Below are 5,896 nucleotides of genomic sequence, written 5' to 3' on the forward strand. Positions count from 1 at the left end.
TGAACCGGTTAGGTGCCACCCTGCTTTAGCTTCTGCCACGCTCCGGACCAGCACGGCTACCACCTCTGCAGCTGCGCAGGACCTTATGAGAGGCATCGATCACAGAGAAACTGAACTGAAGGGCTTGGAAACCAATTCTGTTTACAAGGTAGGAACTCAAAGGAGCAGAAAGACCAACTTTCTCCAGGGCCGCAATGCCCTCTCGTGGACAGACCAAAATAGCACAGCTCTTCTGGACCGGCTGCCGCTGGACATCACGGCTCAGCGACCAAAATCTGTCACGATCCAAGGGGAAGGCAAAATCTTTCGGATCTGATTTTTTTGGCGGGGTGAGAACTTCCTCCACCTTCACATCCCAAAGGCAACTGGTATGTATGCCCCTGTACAAGAAACAGGGTTCAGCGACCCCGGGCTTCCACGCTGCCTCCATGAAACATGGAAAATCAACATCCAGAGCCTGAGTGCTTTGGGCACCAGTCTCGATGCCCACCGGTTTGTGTTAGCAGAGACCGCCTTGCTCATTTAAGGCTGTCTGGCTGGGTTTACCTACTCTTATAAAGGCTGGGCCACGCCAACCGAAGCTAGCTATAACTGGCCCCGCGGCCGCTCTGACGTCTGGGTCACATCCAGGCACTTGCAATTCTGTCCAGTTCTCTGTTGACACAGATAGGGCCAGGGCTGTGACACTGCAACCAGCTGCAGATCCAGCACTAATCCCCCCGGGAAGTTACAGGTCGTTATCACACATAGATGGAGCACATGTATGTACCACGATAGTGTTACCCCGCTGTTGTATCAAGGGCCCAGGGGCACGTCTGAGCTCACCGTGCGACTGGTGGCCTTGGTGGGCACTGTGTGCTGGTGGCCCAAATCATCTGTCTTAAAACCAGGAAGGCAAGGAAAGGCAGGGAGCATCCTAAAGCCCCCATCACTCCACTCCGCAGGTTTGCGATGAGCCGGTAGTCATGGAAACATGGGCACAGCTGGAGCAAAATATGCATGCGCGTGTATGTGTGTGCATGTATGTGTATGGGGGGGGGGCGGTCAACACTATTCCCACTTCATAGCCCTAAACCTCCCCATGCCCAAGGGCAGCGAGGGACTCGGTGTCAGAGCCAGGACGAGCTTCCTCTCCCCAAGACGGCAGCGGGATTCATCCAGCAATGTCTTGGTGCTGACGGGAGGGAGAAGCCCTGTCTCTCCCCAGATGCTGCACAAGAGGGGACTGGCCTCGGTCCTGCGCTCTCGATTGCTCGGCTTCTAGGCTGGGATGGGTCCCAGTGCCCGGGGGACAGCTACTGGACCTGGTTATTGCGACTGTCTGTAATTCCTGATGGAGCCGCTACCCTTCCCTGGCTGGCGGTGAAGCCAGGATATGCCGGGAGCCCCCCTGCATCAGCACTGTGCACTCGGTGCTTGCCAGGGAGCAGGGGCTTTCCCCTCCGACTCCCAGCCAAGGAAGCGCAGCTGGTCGGACGGGCCCGGATACGCCGGGGACCGTTTCTCTCTGGGCTCCGAGCCGGGGGAGCTGCCCAGCGGTAACCACAGCAGGAGCTGTTTTCTCGTCGCACGCGGGCAACCGGATCCAGGGATCACTTCCGGTGGTGGTCCCCGTTGGCATGGCAACCCCCGCCCCAGGGATGCTGCAGCCATAGGGTCCACTGGGGTTGGACGAGATGTGACCTCGGGAGCTGCCTCCCAGCCCCGCTTCTCTAGACTGTGACTTTGGCCGTTCTCGGGCCAGCCCCTTCCCCGCCTGCTCGCCCTTGGCCTGTGCCGTAGCCGGCGCAGGGGTCCCCGGGCACCCATCGTGCGGCGTCCACGTGGGACCGGCATCGCAGCCCAGGGAAGCCCTGGAGCAGGCAGCAGCCCGGAGGCTGGAGGAGAGGAAACTTCCCTGCGTTTTCCTGCCCAGCGTGAGCCACCGCCGTGCAAGAGGCCCCCGCACCTCGGCTTCCAGCACAGCCCAGGGAGTCCTGCGACAGGCGCAGATGGATCTCCACGCCTTCCCCGCTGCGTGGTGGCTTCAGGCTGTTGCTGGCAGAGAAGCACAACCATTGGCATCGCCCCACATGCCCCGGCTGTCTTGCTGCTCCTGCCTTGCTCCTAGCAGGCCGCGGTGCTCCGGTGCAGGCCGCCGGGCCCCGAATTGCTAGGCTGGCAGCGTTCATCACGTGCACTGCATATCCCTAGCGGCTTGCTCCCCTTTCTCTGTGCCCTCGCTCCCTGGCGGGCTGGCGAGAGAGTCACACAGCGGACACTGTCCGACTCCCAGGCTACAGCAGTGTCCGAGCCCCGTGTCTGCACCCAGAGGCTCCAGGACCTCCTAGTGGCTCTTGCTCACGTTTTTTCTCGCCCAGGGTTCAGGCCACGGTGGGGAGCAGGGACCAACCCAGCCCAGCTGCGCGCTAGGATGAGCACCTTGCACCGAGGTGCAGCCACCCCTGGGGAGGAGAGCAGTGCAGAGTCCACCCCCCGGGATGGGGAGGGAGGCAATCTTAGTTGAAGGGCACCGTGCTCTCACAAAGCACTGGGACCTTCCCCATGCGTGCAGGACTCTTACGGCAACCTCCCACTGTGCACGCTGCATGGGGCAGAGCCCTCTCGCCCTGTCCTTGCAGGGACTCCAGCCACAGCTCCGACACCTGGTGTGACGGCGGCATTTCCCCACGCCCCGATCGCCTTCCCCGGCAGCAAACGCCTCGCCTGCAGCCCCCCTGGGAGGACAGGACAGGACGTGCGGGCTCATCTTTCACAGTTTCTTCCTCCTCACTGAGCACCAGGTGTCAGAGCAGGAGCCTCGCTGGCAACGACCCCAAATAAAACACCTCTTCATCAGAGGCTCCCAAAGCCCTTTGGCAAGGGGATGTGGGGCACAGAGTGAACCCTGTGTTGCAGGAGGGAAACTGAGGCAGACGTTCTCGAGGCCCCGTAAGGAAGCAGTGGCCGAGAGGAAATAAAAAGCAGTCTTCTTGGCCCCCCAGCCTTGTGCCAGGCTCGCTGGCCCCGACTGTCCACCCCACTCCCAACACCTGCCCCCCCCCAGGCTGCCAATGCTTCTCTGAGGCTACAGGATGCCCTACAAACCCTGTAACAAGCAACCCTGGAGGCTCTTTGGGTAGGAAATGCAGGCAGGCGGTGTTGCAGGCTGGGGAAACTGAGGCTGGCGCTGCTGGAGTCCAACCGAGACCAGAGCGATCGCAGAACGAGGTCCCCTTGGCACAGGCTGGGGTTAGGAGCGGGCATGTGGATCTCCTCCTGGCCAAACCCCAGCGGCGCACGTCCCAGACCCTGCTGCCACCTCCTACCTGGGCTAACACGGCCCCGTCCTGGCTTCTGCCTGAGGATATGCTCCGTTCCCTGCAGCTGTTGGGAGACGGGGTTGGCAAGGCGGAGGAAATCGGGGGTTTGCACAACAAAACCTCCAGGCGCGGGGTGTGCTCACCAGGCACGACCCAGCCAGAGACCAGTCGGGCCCTCAGGAGGTCACGTCCAGCCCAGCCCTTGCTCGCGGCCAGGTCAGCCCTGTCAAGCAAATCTCGGGGGTATCCAAACCCCAAGCCTCTGAGCTTGGGCCTGCACGCAGGACGCCTGCCAAAGGACTGGGAAGTATCTGGAGCCCCAGGCTGAAGAGTCTGGGGCGGAGGATACTTGCCAGTAGCGGGGCCACATAAGGCTTTTGAAAGATTCAAAGGATATGGACCTGATCTGGCTAATTTGACCTCGTACATGAAAACATTTCCAAAAAACCCCCCAACCCATCTTAGATGGGGGTTGGTCCAACCTGACTTTGAAAACTTGGGGACAACCCCCTATGCCATGCAAGGCAAACCCTCCCACCCCTTTTACTTGCCCCAGGTACAGCAGGGGGATGAGGGCTGTCAGCGTCCTGGTGCTACCCGGCCAAGAAGGAGTTGGTCAGTACGGGCTCGAGAGACCCCAGGCTGAGGCCATGTCCCCATTGCAGAGCAAGGCACAACTCCCAGCCCAGACCAGTCTGAGCAGGGGGGACAGGACCCGTGCAGGGGCATCTCCAGGGCTTGCACAGCATTAGTCTGATCCTGGGTGTAGGGGCAAGACCGTCCAGCCAGGACCCTGCGGGGTTGGTGCCAGAGGAGCACTGGCACAGCCCAGTCCCGTCCCCAGCCTGGGCTGCAGCAGCACCCAGCACCCTTAGGGGAGGCAGAAAAAAATCCCCCCTGGAAAAGGGTACCAATAGGCGGGGGGGAAATTCCTTCCCAGCCCCACGTGGCAACCAGCAAAGCCCAGAACTGACCTCCCAGCACTGGCTTTTGGTCTGGACAGGGCTGGTCCTGCCTCAGGCAGGGTCGGACTGGAGGTGACCGCTGCAGCTCCCTTCCAGCCCCATGTCTCTAGGATTTCTATGATGTCCCCAGCCCAGCACTGACCCAAGCCAGGGGTGAGAGGCCAGAGGCTCAGCAGTCCCGGAGCAAAGAGCCTTCCCCTGTTGTGCAGCAGGGAGGACAGGACCCGTGCAGGGGCATCTCCAGGGCTTGTGCAGCCGCGCTCCCTTCTCTCTCCATCCGGACCCTCAGGGCATCCAGTCCACCCAAGGCTGTCCTGGAGCACACCGCGTGGGGGGTGGCGATGGAGCCAATGCTGCCATAGGCTACCCTGGGCACTGCCAGCCCCAGCCTCACATGTGGCTTTGGGCACGTCCAGACCCCGCTGCCAGCACCAGGGGTCAGGGAGCACCGAGCCCTGGGGCAGGCAGGTGGCCGTGCCCAAGCAGAGCCCAGCAGGCTCCCGCTCACCTCTGGCTGCTAGTGCCTGAGCTGGGCTGCGTCCCTGGCCCACATGGGACTGTCCCCGGCAGCACTGGAGCCAGCATCAACACCGGATGGCACCTCCTGCAGCACCGCTTGGGCCTGGCCTGGCAGACATCACTGCCAGGACAGTGAGTCCAGGAGAGGAATATGGGGGGTCTGGGGACACATGGCGGGCACCAGGAAGGGGCCGGGAGCCCCCTGCCCAGGGGAGGATGGGGGACGGCTCTGGACCTCAGCGCCAGGAGGAGCGGAAGGGGAGACAGGACTGAAGCCCAGACGGGTGCGGCGCCGCCCTCGCCAGCATGGAAGCCACACACGCTGGGGTCGGGTTTTGCTTTTTTTTTCAAACAGAAGTTTATGGTTATATGCAAATTAGGTCATTAAATGATTTGCATAAAATGTTTGCATGACAGCGACTAAGAGTTCCTAACTGCCCGCCCCCCAGAAGGTAGTAATCCTACTCGCACTAGCACGCTTGCACATACGCCCCTGCTGGCATGCGCATGCGGCTCTGGGAGGCATGCTGGGCTTGTGTGCACACACATGCACGCACGCACACGCTCCACTCTCTCTCCCCCCTTGCTGCACGCACACACCCACTAACGCCCCAGCACCTCGCTTTCACGACTGCCTCACACCCGCACGTACACCCCACCGTGCTCCATGACAAGTTCGCTCTTGCACACGCCTGCTGGCCCCATGTGCACAGCCTGCCCCTAGGCTCACCGCAGCACGTGCTCACGGGCCTCTGTTCCCCACGTGCTCACGCAGCGTCCCAGCATGGTCCCGAGCACCGCACAGCTGTGTCTTGCTGCCCCGCTGTGTCCTCTGATCTCACACGCTGCTACCACCCACTGGCTCAGACACGCTTCTGCACGCCCCCCCCCTGCTCACACGCACGCTCGCACGCATACCCAGCACACCCTGCCCATGCACACGCCACATGCCCACGCTCCTGCGCTCACATCCAGCCTCCGGGAGGTCTGTACATACACCAGGTCCTTGGTTTGGATCGAGTCCCAGCCCGCTCCTAGCTGTTGGTCAGGAAGAGCCGTCTGTGTTTGGAGGACGACCCGCGTGGCCGGCCCCGGCGCCGGCCCCTGCCC

This window comes from Alligator sinensis, unplaced genomic scaffold (assembly GCF_000455745.1).
Source record: "Alligator sinensis unplaced genomic scaffold, ASM45574v1 scaffold1568_1, whole genome shotgun sequence".
NCBI lineage: Eukaryota > Metazoa > Chordata > Crocodylia > Alligatoridae > Alligator > Alligator sinensis.